Genomic DNA, 13,338 nt, shown 5'->3' with positions numbered 1-13,338 from the left:
GATGGCCCGCGGGAACCACCAACACTCCTGGGTGACCATCTCTCCCGGACAACTCGCAACCGTGTCCGAGATCCCGCGGAGTCGACCAGCTGTCCCGTGCGACCCGGGCCCGGGTCCCAGGTCCCAGGTCTAGACCAGATGTCCCGGGTGACCTGGGCCTGGGCTCCTGTGTTTGCGGTGTCGACCAGCTGTCCCGGCTGACGCGGGCCCGGGTCCACGTGTCCGCAGTGTCGCACAACTCTCCCAGGCGACTCGCACTCGTGTCCGATGGCCCGCGGTGTCGACCAGCAGGCCCGGGCGACTCGGGCCCGTGTCCCAGGTCCCACGGGATCGATCAGATGCCCCGGGTGTTCTGGGCCCGGGTTCAAGTGCCCGCGGGGTGGACCAGCAGTCCCGGGCGACTTGCGCCTGGGTCCGTGGGCCCACGGTTTCAACTACCTCTCCTGAGAGACTCGGGCCCGTGTCCGAGATCCCGCGAGTTCGACCCGCTGTCCCGAGGACTCACGCCCAGCTCGGATGGCCCGCGGATCGACCCGAACTCCAGGGCGCCTTGGGCCTTTGTCCATGGGCCCGCGGTGTCGACCCTCTGTCCCGGGCCACACGCGCTCGGGACCGATAGCACGTGGAGGCGACCAGCTGTCCAGGGCGACTCGCGCCCGTGTCCGATGTCCCGCGGTACTGACCAGCACTCCGGCGCGACTCGCGCTCGTGTCTGAGGGCCCGTGGTATTGACCAGCTCTCCTGGGAGACTCGGGCCCGGGTCTGAAGGCCCGCGGGGTCGACCAGCTGTCCCGGGTGACTCGGTCCCGGGTCCAAAGGCCCGCGAGGTCGATCAGTTGGCCCGGGCGACTCGGGCCCGGGTCCGAGGTCACGCATTGTAGTACAACTCTCCCGGTCGCCTCGGGCTCGTGTCCGAGGGCCCGCGGTGTTCACCAGATGAGCCGGGGACTCCTGCCCGACTCCGCGTGCCTAGGGGGTCGACCCGCTCTCCCGGGCGACTTGGGCCAGTGTCCGCGGGCCCGCTTGGTAGACCATTAGTCCGGGCGACCGGGCCCGTGTCCCAGGTCCAGTGGGATCCCCAGATAGTCCGGGTGACCTGGGCCCGGCTTCCAGTGCCCGCGGTGTCGACCAGATATCCTTGGCGGCTCGGGCCCTGCTCCGATAGCATGTGGGGTCGACAAGGTGTCCCAGGCGACTCGGCCTCGGGTCCGAGGGACTGCGATATCCACCAACACTCCCGGGTGACTCGCGCTCGGGTCTGAGGGTCCACGGGGTCGACTATTTGTCCTGGGGACTCCCACCCCGCTCCGAGTGCCTGGGGGGTCAACCAGCTGTCCAGGGCAACCTGGGCCAGTGTCCCAGGGCCCGCGTGGTCCACCATCTGTCCCGGGCGACTCCGGCTGGTTTCGCAGGGCCCACGGGATCGACCAGCTCTCCCGGGCGACTTGGGCCAGGGTCCGATGGCCCGCTTGGTAGGCCATTAGTCCGGGCGACCGGGGCCGTGTCCCAGGGCCCGCGGGATCCACCAGATATCCCGGGCGACCTGGCCCGGGTTCCAGTGCCCGCGATCTCGACGCGCTCTCCCTGGCGAATTGCGCTCGGGTCCGAGGGCCCGCAGGGTCGACCATCTGTCCCAGGTGACTCGGGTCCGGGGCCAAGGTCCCGCAAGGTCAATCAGCTGTCCCGGGCGATTCGGGCCAGTGTCCGAGGGCCCGCGTGGTCCACCATCTGTCCCGGGCGACTCAGGCTCGTGTCGCAGGTCCCACGGGATCGACCATATATCCCGGGCGACCCGGGCCCGGGTTCCAGTGTCCGCGGGGCCTACCACCTGTCCTTGCCGGATTGCCCCTCCTCCGATGGCACGCGGTTTCGACCGGCATCCCGGGCAAATTGCGCTCGTGTCTGAGGCCCCGCGGAGTCGACCAGCAGGCCCGGTTGACTCGGGCCCATGTCCCAGGTCCCTCGGGATCGACCAGATATCCCGGGCGACCCGGGCCCGGGTTCCAATGCCCGCGGGCTCGACCAGCTCTCCTTGCCGACTTGGGCCTTGCTCTGAAGGCACGCGGTTTCGACCCGCTCTCCCGGGCGACTCGCGCTCTTTTCCGTGGGACCGCAGTGTCGACCAGCTCTCCTGGGCATCTCGCGAACAGATGCGACATTCCGCGGTGTGGACGCGCTGTCCTGGGCGACTCGGGCCAGGGTCCGATGGCCCGCGGGAACCACCAACACTCCTGGGTGACCATCTCTCCCGGACAACTCGCAACCGTGTCCGAGATCCCGCGGAGTCGACCAGCTGTCCCGTGCGACCCGGGCCCGGGTCCCAGGTCCCAGGTCTAGACCAGATGTCCCGGGTGACCTGGCACTGGGCTCCTGTGTTTGCGGTGTCGACCAGCTGTCCCGGCTGACTCGGGCCCGGGTCCACGTGTCCGCAGTGTCGCACAACTCTCCCAGGCGACTCGCACTCGTGTCCGATGGCCCGCGGTGTCGACCAGCAGGCCCGGGCGACTCGGGCCCGTGTCCCAGGTCCCACGGGATCGCTCAGATGCCCCGGGTGTTCTGGGCCCGGGTTCAAGTGCCCGCGGGGTGGACCAGCAGTCCCGGGCGACTTGCGCCTGGGTCCGTGGGCCCACGGTTTCAACTAGCTCTCCTGAGAGACTCGGGCCCGTGTCCGAGATCCCGCGAGTTCGACCCGCTGTCCCGAGGACTCACGCCCAGCTCGGATGGCCCGCGGATCGACCCGAACTCCAGGGCGCCTTGGGCCTTTGTCCATGGGCCCGCGGTGTCGACCCTCTGTCCCGGGCCACACGCGCTCGGGACCGATAGCACATGAAGGCGACCAGCTGTCCAGGGCGACTCGCGCCCGTGTCCGATGTCCCGCGGTACTGACCAGCACTCCGGCGCGACTCGCGCTCGTGTCGGAGGGCCCGTGGTATTGACCAGCTCTCCTGGGAGACTCGGGCCCGGGTCTGAAGGCCCGCGGGGTCGACCAGCTGTCCCGGGTGACTCGGTCCCGGGTCCAAAGGCCCGCGAGGTCGATCAGTTGGCCCGGGCGACTCGGGCCCGGGTCCGAGGTCACGCATTGTAGTACAACTCTCCCGGTCGCCTCGGGCTCGTGTCCGAGGGCCCGCGGTGTTCACCAGATGAGCCGGGGACTCCTGCCCGACTCCGCGTGCCTAGGGGGTCGACCCGCTCTCCCGGGCGACTTGGGCCAGTGTCCGCGGGCCCGCTTGGTAGACCATTAGTCCGGGCGACCGGGCCCGTGTCCCAGGTCCAGTGGGATCCCCAGATAGTCCGGGTGACCTGGGCCCGGCTTCCAGTGCCCGCGGTGTCGACCAGATATCCTTGGCGGCTCGGGCCCTGCTCCGATAGCATGTGGGGTCGACAAGGTGTCCCAGGCGACTCGGGCTCGGGTCCGAGGGACTGCGATATCCACCAACACTCCCGGGTGACTCGCGCTCGGGTCTGAGGGTCCACGGGGTCGACTATTTGTCCTGGGGACTCCCACCCCGCTCCGAGTGCCTGGGGGGTCAACCAGCTGTCCAGGGCAACCTGGGCCAGTGTCCCAGGGCCCGCGTGGTCCACCATCTGTCCCGGGCGACTCCGGCTGGTTTCGCAGGGCCCACGGGATCGACCAGACCTCCTGGGCGACTTGGGCCAGGGTCCGATGGCCCGCTGGGTAGGCCATTAGTCCGGGCGACCGGGGCCGTGTCCCAGGGCCCGCGGGATCCACCAGATATCCCGGGCGACCTGGCCCGGGTTCCAGTGCCCGCGATCTCGACGCGCTCTCCCTGGCGAATTGCGCTCGGGTCCGAGGGCCCGCAGGGTCGACCATCTGTCCCAGGTGACTCGGGTCCGGGACCAAGGTCCCGCAAGGTCAATCAGCTGTCCCGGGCGATTCGGGCCAGTGTCCGAGGGCCCGCGTGGTCCACCATCTGTCCCGGGCGACTCAGGCTCGTGTCGCAGGTCCCACAGGATCGACCATATATCCCGGGCGACCCGGGCCCGGGTTCCAGCGTCCGCTGGGCCTACCACCTGTCCTTGCCGGATTGCCCCTCCTCCGATGGCACGCGGTTTCGACCGGCATCCCGGGCAAATTGCGCTCGGGTCTGAGGCCCCGCGGAGTCGACCAGCAGGCCCGGTTGACTCGGGCCCATGTCCCAGGTCCCTCGGGATCGACCAGATATCCCGGGCGACCCGGGCCCGGGTTCCAATGCCCGCGGGCTCGACCAGCTGTCCTTGCCGCCTTGGGCCTTGCTCTGAAGGCACGCGGTTTCGACCCGCTCTCCCGGGCGACTCGCGCTCTTTTCCGTGGGACCGCAGTGTCGACCAGCTCTCCTGGGCATCTCGCGAACAGATGCGACATTCCGCGGTGTGGACGCGCTGTCCTGGGCGACTCGGGCCAGGGTCCGATGGCCCGCGGGAACCACCAACACTCCTGGGTGACCATCTCTCCCGGACAACTCGCAACCGTGTCCGAGATCCCGCGGAGTCGACCAGCTGTCCCGTGCTACCCGGGCCCGGGTCCCAGGTCCCAGGTCTAGACCAGATGTCCCGGGTGACCTGGGCCTGGGCTCCTGTGTTTGCGGTGTCGACCAGCTGTCCCGGCTGACGCGGGCCCGGGTCCACGTGTCCGCAGTGTCGCACAACTCTCCCAGGCGACTCGCACTCGTGTCCGATGGCCCGCGGTGTCGACCAGCAGGCCCGGGCGACTCGGGCCCGTGTCCCAGGTCCCACGGGATCGCTCAGATGTCCCGGGTGTTCTGGGCCCGGGTTCAAGTGCCCGCGGGGTGGACCAGCAGTCCCGGGCGACTTGCGCCTGGGTCCGTGGGCCCACGGTTTCAACTAGCTCTCCTGAGAGACTCGGGCCCGTGTCCGAGATCCCGCGAGTTCGACCCGCTGTCCCGAGGACTCACGCCCAGCTCGGATGGCCCGCGGATCGACCCGAACTCCAGGGCGCCTTGGGCCTTTGTCCATGGGCCCGCGGTGTCGACCCTCTGTCCCGGGCCACACGCGCTCGGGACCGATAGCACGTGGAGACGACCAGCTGTCCAGGGCGACTCGCGCCCGTGTCCGATGTCCCGCGGTACTGACCAGCACTCCGGCGCGACTCGCGCTCGTGTCGGAGGGCCCGTGGTATTGACCAGCTCTCCTGGGAGACTCGGGCCCGGGTCTGAAGGCCCGCGGGGTCGACCAGCTGTCCCGGGTGACTCGGTCCCGGGTCCAAAGGCCCGCGAGGTCGATCAGTTGGCCCGGGCGACTCGGGCCCGGGTCCGAGGTCACGCATTGTAGTACAACTCTCCCGGTCGCCTCGGGCTCGTGTCCGAGGGCCCGCGGTGTTCACCAGATGAGCCGGGGACTCCTGCCCGACTCCGCGTGCCTAGGGGGTCGACCCGCTCTCCCGGGCGACTTGGGCCAGTGTCCGCGGGCCCGCTTGGTAGACCATTAGTCCGGGCGACCGGGCCCGTGTCCCAGGTCCAGTGGGATCCCCAGATAGTCCGGGTGACCTGGGCCCGGCTTCCAGTGCCCGCGGTGTCGACCAGATATCCTTGGCGGCTCGGGCCCTGCTCCGATAGCATGTGGGGTCGACAAGGTGTCCCAGGCGACTCGGGCTCGGGTCCGAGGGACTGCGATATCCACCAACACTCCCGGGTGACTCGCGCTCGGGTCTGAGGGTCCACGGGGTCGACTATTTGTCCTGGGGACTCCCACCCCGCTCCGAGTGCCTGGGGGGTCAACCAGCTGTCCAGGGCAACCTGGGACAGTGTCCCAGGGCCCGCGTGGTCCACCATCTGTCCCGGGCGACTCCGGCTGGTTTCGCAGGGCCCACGGGATCGACCAGCTCTCCCGGGCGACTTGGGCCAGGGTCCGATGGCCCGCTTGGTAGGCCATTAGTCCGGGCGACCGGGGCCGTGTCCCAGGGCCCGCGGGATCCACCAGATATCCCGGGCGACCTGGCCCGGGTTCCAGTGCCCGCGATCTCGACGCGCTCTCCCTGGCGAATTGCGCTCGGGTCCGAGGGCCCGCAGGGTCGACCATCTGTCCCAGGTGACTCGGGTCCGGGGCCAAGGTCCCGCAAGGTCAATCAGCTGTCCCGGGCGATTCGGGCCAGTGTCCGAGGGCCCGCGTGGTCCACCATCTGTCCCGGGCGACTCAGGCTCGTGTCGCAGGTCCCACGGGATCGACCATATATCCCGGGCGACCCGGGCCCGGGTTCCAGTGTCCGCGGGGCCTACCACCTGTCCTTGCCGGATTGCCCCTCCTCCGATGGCACGCGGTTTCGACCGGCATCCCGGGCAAATTGCGCTCGTGTCTGAGGCCCCGCGGAGTCGACCAGCAGGCCCGGTTGACTCGGGCCCATGTCCCAGGTCCCTCGGGATCGACCAGATATCCCGGGCGACCCGGGCCCGGGTTCCAATGCCCGCGGGCTCGACCAGCTCTCCTTTCCGACTTGGGCCTTGCTCTGAAGGCACGCGGTTTCGACCCGCTCTCCCGGGCGACTCGCGCTCTTTTCCGTGGGACCGCAGTGTCGACCAGCTCTCCTGGGCATCTCGCGAACAGATGCGACATTCCGCGGTGTGGACGCGCTGTCCTGGGCGACTCGGGCCAGGGTCCGATGGCCCGCGGGAACCACCAACACTCCTGGGTGACCATCTCTCCCGGACAACTCGCAACCGTGTCCGAGATCCCGCGGAGTCGACCAGCTGTCCCGTGCGACCCGGGCCCGGGTCCCAGGTCCCAGGTCTAGACCAGATGTCCCGGGTGACCTGGCACTGGGCTCCTGTGTTTGCGGTGTCGACCAGCTGTCCCGGCTGACTCGGGCCCCGGTCCACGTGTCCGCAGTGTCGCACAACTCTCCCAGGCGACTCGCACTCGTGTCCGATGGCCCGCGGTGTCGACCAGCAGGCCCGGGCGACTCGGGCCCGTGTCCCAGGTCCCACGGGATCGCTCAGATGCCCCGGGTGTTCTGGGCCCGGGTTCAAGTGCCCGCGGGGTGGACCAGCAGTCCCGGGCGACTTGCGCCTGGGTCCGTGGGCCCACGGTTTCAACTACCTCTCCTGAGAGACTCGGGCCCGTGTCCGAGATCCCGCGAGTTCGACCCGCTGTCCCGAGGACTCACGCCCAGCTCGGATGGCCCGCGGATCGACCCGAACTCCAGGGCGCCTTGGGCCTTTGTCCATGGGCCCGCGGTGTCGACCCTCTGTCCCGGGCCACACGCGCTCGGGACCGATAGCACATGGAGGCGACCAGCTGTCCAGGGCGACTCGCGCCCGTGTCCGATGTCCCGCGGTACTGACCAGCACTCCGGCGCGACTCGCGCTCGTGTCGGAGGGCCCGTGGTATTGACCAGCTCTCCTGGGAGACTCGGGCCCGGGTCTGAAGGCCCGCGGGGTCGACCAGCTGTCCCGGGTGACTCGGTCCCGGGTCCAAAGGCCCGCGAGGTCGATCAGTTGGCCCGGGCGACTCGGGCCCGGGTCCGAGGTCACGCATTGTAGTACAACTCTCCCGGTTGCCTCGGGCTCGTGTCCGAGGGCCCGCGGTGTTCACCAGATGAGCCGGGGACTCCTGCCCGACTCCGCGTGCCTAGGGGGTCGACCCGCTCTCCCGGGCGACTTGGGCCAGTGTCCGCGGGCCCGCTTGGTAGACCATTAGTCCGGGCGACCGGGCCCGTGTCCCAGGTCCAGTGGGATCCCCAGATAGTCCGGGTGACCTGGGCCCGGCTTCCAGTGCCCGCGGTGTCGACCAGATATCCTTGGCGGCTCGGGCCCTGCTCCGATAGCATGTGGGGTCGACAAGGTGTCCCAGGCGACTCGGGCTCGGGTCCGAGGGACTGCGATATCCACCAACACTCCCGGGTGACTCGCGCTCGGGTCTGAGGGTCCACGGGGTCGACTATTTGTCCTGGGGACTCCCACCCCGCTCCGAGTGCCTGGGGGGTCAACCAGCTGTCCAGGGCAACCTGGGCCAGTGTCCCAGGGCCCGCGTGGTCCACCATCTGTCCCGGGCGACTCCGGCTGGTTTCGCAGGGCCCACGGGATCGACCAGACCTCCCGGGCGACTTGGGCCAGGGTCCGATGGCCCGCTGGGTAGGCCATTAGTCCGGGCGACCGGGGCCGTGTCCCAGGGCCCGCGGGATCCACCAGATATCCCGGGCGACCTGGCCCGGGTTCCAGTGCCCGCGATCTCGACGCGCTCTCCCTGGCGAATTGCGCTCGGGTCCGAGGGCCCGCAGGGTCGACCATCTGTCCCAGGTGACTCGGGTCCGGGACCAAGGTCCCGCAAGGTCAATCAGCTGTCCCGGGCGATTCGGGCCAGTGTCCGAGGGCCCGCGTGGTCCACCATCTGTCCCGGGCGACTCAGGCTCGTGTCGCAGGTCCCACAGGATCGACCATATATCCCGGGCGACCCGGGCCCGGGTTCCAGCGTCCGCGGGGCCTACCACCTGTCCTTGCCGGATTGCCCCTCCTCCGATGGCACGCGGTTTCGACCGGCATCCCGGGCAAATTGCGCTCGGGTCTGAGGCCCCGCGGAGTCGACCAGCAGGCCCGGTTGACTCGGGCCCATGTCCCAGGTCCCTCGGGATCGACCAGATATCCCGGGCGACCCGGGCCCGGGTTCCAATGCCCGCGGGCTCGACCAGCTGTCCTTGCCGCCTTGGGCCTTGCTCTGAAGGCACGCGGTTTCGACCCGCTCTCCCGGGCGACTCGCGCTCTTTTCCGTGGGACCGCAGTGTCGACCAGCTCTCCTGGGCATCTCGCGAACAGATGCGACATTCCGCGGTGTGGACGCGCTGTCCTGGGCGACTCGGGCCAGGGTCCGATGGCCCGCGGGAACCACCAACACTCCTGGGTGACCATCTCTCCCGGACAACTCGCAACCGTGTCCGAGATCCCGCGGAGTCGACCAGCTGTCCCGTGCTACCCGGGCCCGGGTCCCAGGTCCCAGGTCTAGACCAGATGTCCCGGTTGACCTGGGCCTGGGCTCCTGTGTTTGCGGTGTCGACCAGCTGTCCCGGCTGACGCGGGCCCGGGTCCACGTGTCCGCAGTGTCGCACAACTCTCCCAGGCGACTCGCACTCGTGTCCGATGGCCCGCGGTGTCGACCAGCAGGCCCGGGTGACTCGGGCCCGTGTCCCAGGTCCCACGGGATCGCTCAGATGTCCCGGGTGTACTGGGCCCGGGTTCAAGTGCCCGCGGGGTGGACCAGCAGTCCCGGGCGACTTGCGCCTGGGTCCGTGGGCCCACGGTTTCAACTAGCTCTCCTGAGAGACTCGGGCCCGTGTCCGAGATCCCGCGAGTTCGACCCGCTGTCCCGAGGACTCACGCCCAGCTCGGATGGCCCGCGGATCGACCCGAACTCCAGGGCGCCTTGGGCCTTTGTCCATGGGCCCGCGGTGTCGACCCTCTGTCCCGGGCCACACGCGCTCGGGACCGATAGCACGTGGAGACGACCAGCTGTCCAGGGCGACTCGCGCCCGTGTCCGATGTCCCGCGGTACTGACCAGCACTCCGGCGCGACTCGCGCTCGTGTCGGAGGGCCCGTGGTATTGACCAGCTCTCCTGGGAGACTCGGGCCCGGGTCTGAAGGCCCGCGGGGTCGACCAGCTGTCCCGGGTGACTCGGTCCCGGGTCCAAAGGCCCGCGAGGTCGATCAGTTGGCCCGGGCGACTCGGGCCCGGGTCCGAGGTCACGCATTGTAGTACAACTCTCCCGGTCGCCTCGGGCTCGTGTCCGAGGGCCCGCGGTGTTCACCAGATGAGCCGGGGACTCCTGCCCGACTCCGCGTGCCTAGGGGGTCGACCCGCTCTCCCGGGCGACTTGGGCCAGTGTCCGCGGGCCCGCTTGGTAGACCATTAGTCCGGGCGACCGGGCCCGTGTCCCAGGTCCAGTGGGATCCCCAGATAGTCCGGGTGACCTGGGCCCGGCTTCCAGTGCCCGCGGTGTCGACCAGATATCCTTGGCGGCTCGGGCCCTGCTCCGATAGCATGTGGGGTCGACAAGGTGTCCCAGGCGACTCGGGCTCGGGTCCGAGGGACTGCGATATCCACCAACACTCCCGGGTGACTCGCGCTCGGGTCTGAGGGTCCACGGGGTCGACTATTTGTCCTGGGGACTCCCACCCCGCTCCGAGTGCCTGGGGGGTCAACCAGCTGTCCAGGGCAACCTGGGCCAGTGTCCCAGGGCCCGCGTGGTCCACCATCTGTCCCGGGCGACTCCGGCTGGTTTCGCAGGGCCCACGGGATCGACCAGCTCTCCCGGGCGACTTGGGCCAGGGTCCGATGGCCCGCTTGGTAGGCCATTAGTCCGGGCGACCGGGGCCGTGTCCCAGGGCCCGCGGGATCCACCAGATATCCCGGGCGACCTGGCCCGGGTTCCAGTGCCCGCGATCTCGACGCGCTCTCCCTGGCGAATTGCGCTCGGGTCCGAGGGCCCGCATGGTCGACCATCTGTCCCAGGTGACTCGGGTCCGGGACCAAGGTCCCGCAAGGTCAATCAGCTGTCCCGGGCGATTCGGGCCAGTGTCCGAGGGCCCGCGTGGTCCACCATCTGTCCCGGGCGACTCAGGCTCGTGTCGCAGGTCCCACGGGATCGACCATATATCCCGGGCGACCCGGGCCCGGGTTCCAGCGTCCGCGGGGCCTACCATCTGTCCTTGCCGGATTGCCCCTCCTCCGATGGCACGCGGTTTCGACCGGCATCCCGGGCAAATTGCGCTCGGGTCTGAGGCCCCGCGGAGTCGACCAGCAGGCCCGGTTGACTCGGGCCCATGTCCCAGGTCCCTCGGGATCGACCAGATATCCCGGGCGACCCGGGCCCGGGTTCCAATGCCCGCGGGCTCGACCAGCTGTCCTTGCCGCCTTGGGCCTTGCTCTGAAGGCACGCGGTTTCGACCCGCTCTCCCGGGCGACTCGCGCTCTTTTCCGTGGGACCGCAGTGTCGACCAGCTCTCCTGGGCATCTCGCGAACAGATGCGACATTCCGCGGTGTGGACGCGCTGTCCTGGGCGACTCGGGCCAGGGTCCGATGGCCCGCGGGAACCACCAACACTCCTGGGTGACCATCTCTCCCGGACAACTCGCAACCGTGTCCGAGATCCCGCGGAGTCGACCAGCTGTCCCGTGCGACCCGGGCCCGGGTCCCAGGTCCCAGGTCTAGACCAGATGTCCCGGGTGACCTGGCACTGGGCTCCTGTGTTTGCGGTGTCGACCAGCTGTCCCGGCTGACGCGGGCCCGGGTCCACGTGTCCGCAGTGTCGCACAACTCTCCCAGGCGACTCGCACTCGTGTCCGATGGCCCGCGGTGTCGACCAGCAGGCCCGGGCGACTCGGGCCCGTGTCCCAGGTCCCACGGGATCGCTCAGATGCCCCGGGTGTTCTGGGCCCGGGTTCAAGTGCCCGCGGGGTGGACCAGCAGTCCCGGGCGACTTGCGCCTGGGTCCGTGGGCCCACGGTTTCAACTAGCTCTCCTGAGAGACTCGGGCCCGTGTCCGAGATCCCGCGAGTTCGACCCGCTGTCCCGAGGACTCACGCCCAGCTCAGATGGCCCGCGGATCGACCCGAACTCCAGGGCGCCTTGGGCCTTTGTCCATGGGCCCGCGGTGTCGACCATCTGTCCCGGGCCACACGCGCTCGGGACCGATAGCACCTGGAGGCGACCAGCTGTCCAGGGCGACTCGCGCCCGTGTCTGATGTCCCGCGGTACTGACCAGCACTCCGGCGCGACTCGCGCTCGTGTCTGAGGGCCCGTGGTATTGACCAGCTCTCATGGGAGACTCGGGCCCGGGTCTGAAGGCCCGCGGGGTCGACCAGCTGTCCCGGGTGACTCGGTCCCGGGTCCAAAGGCCCGCGAGGTCGATCAGTTGGCCCGGGCGACTCGGGCCCGGGTCCGAGGTCACGCATTGTAGTACAACTCTCCCGGTCGCCTCGGGCTCGTGTCCGAGGGCCCGCGGTGTTCACCAGATGAGCCGGGGACTCCTGCCCGACTCCGCGTGCCTAGGGGGTCGACCCGCTCTCCCGGGCGACTTGGGCCAGTGTACGCGGGCCCGCTTGGTAGACCATTAGTCCGGGCGACCGGGCCCGTGTCCCAGGTCCAGTGGGATCCCCAGATAGTCCGGGTGACCTGGGCCCGGCTTCCAGTGCCCGCGGTGTCGACCAGATATCCTTGGCGGCTCGGGCCCTGCTCCGATAGCATGTGGGGTCGACAAGGTGTCCCAGGCGACTCGGGCTCGGGTCCGAGGGACTGCGATATCCACCAACACTCCCGGGTGACTCGCGCTCGGGTCTGAGGGTCCACGGGGTCGACTATTTGTCCTGGGGACTCCCACCCCGCTCCGAGTGCCTGGGGGGTCAACCAGCTGTCCAGGGCAACCTGGGCCAGTGTCCCAGGGCCCGCGTGGTCCACCATCTGTCCCGGGCGACTCCGGCTGGTTTCGCAGGGCCCACGGGATCGACCAGCTCTCCCGGGCGACTTGGGCCAGGGTCCGATGGCCCGCTTGGTAGGCCATTAGTCCGGGCGACCGGGGCCGTGTCCCAGGGCCCGCGGGATCCACCAGATATCCCGGGCGACCTGGCCCGGGTTCCAGTGCCCGCGATCTCGACGCGCTCTCCCTGGCGAATTGCGCTCGGGTCCGAGGGCCCGCATGGTCGACCATCTGTCCCAGGTGACTCGGGTCCGGGACCAAGGTCCCGCAAGGTCAATCAGCTGTCCCGGGCGATTCGGGCCAGTGTCCGAGGGCCCGCGTGGTCCACCATCTGTCCCGGGCGACTCAGGCTCGTGTCGCAGGTCCCATGGGATCGACCATATATCCCGGGCGACCCGGGCCCGGGTTCCAGCGTCCGCGGGGCCTACCACCTGTCCTTGCCGGATTGCCCCTCCTCCGATGGCACGCGGTTTCGACCGGCATCCCGGGCAAATTGCGCTCGGGTCTGAGGCCCCGCGGAGTCGACCAGCAGGCCCGGTTGACTCGGGCCCATGTCCCAGGTCCCTCGGGATCGACCAGATATCCCGGGCGACCCGGGCCCGGGTTCCAATGCCCGCGGGCTCGACCAGCTCTCCTTGCCGACTTGGGCCTTGCTCTGAAGGCACGCGGTTTCGACCCGCTCTCCCGGGCGACTCGCGCTCTTTTCCGTGGGACCGCAGTGTCGACCAGCTCTCCTGGGCATCTCGCGAACAGATGCGACATTCCGCGGTGTGGACGCGCTGTCCTGGGCGACTCGGGCCAGGGTCCGATGGCCCGCGGGAACCACCAACACTCCTGGGTGACCATCTCTCCCGGACAACTCGCAACCGTGTCCGAGATCCCGCGGAGTCGACCAGCTGTCCCGTGCGACCCGGGCCCGGG

This window comes from Sus scrofa, chromosome 11 (genome assembly GCF_054392235.1).
Source record: "Sus scrofa isolate SSC_HxYL_T2T_F1_AM1 chromosome 11, Sscrofa_HxYL_maternal_Yorkshire_Landrace_v2.0, whole genome shotgun sequence".
Lineage (NCBI taxonomy): Eukaryota > Metazoa > Chordata > Mammalia > Artiodactyla > Suidae > Sus > Sus scrofa.
This window is presented reverse-complemented; position numbering follows the sequence as displayed.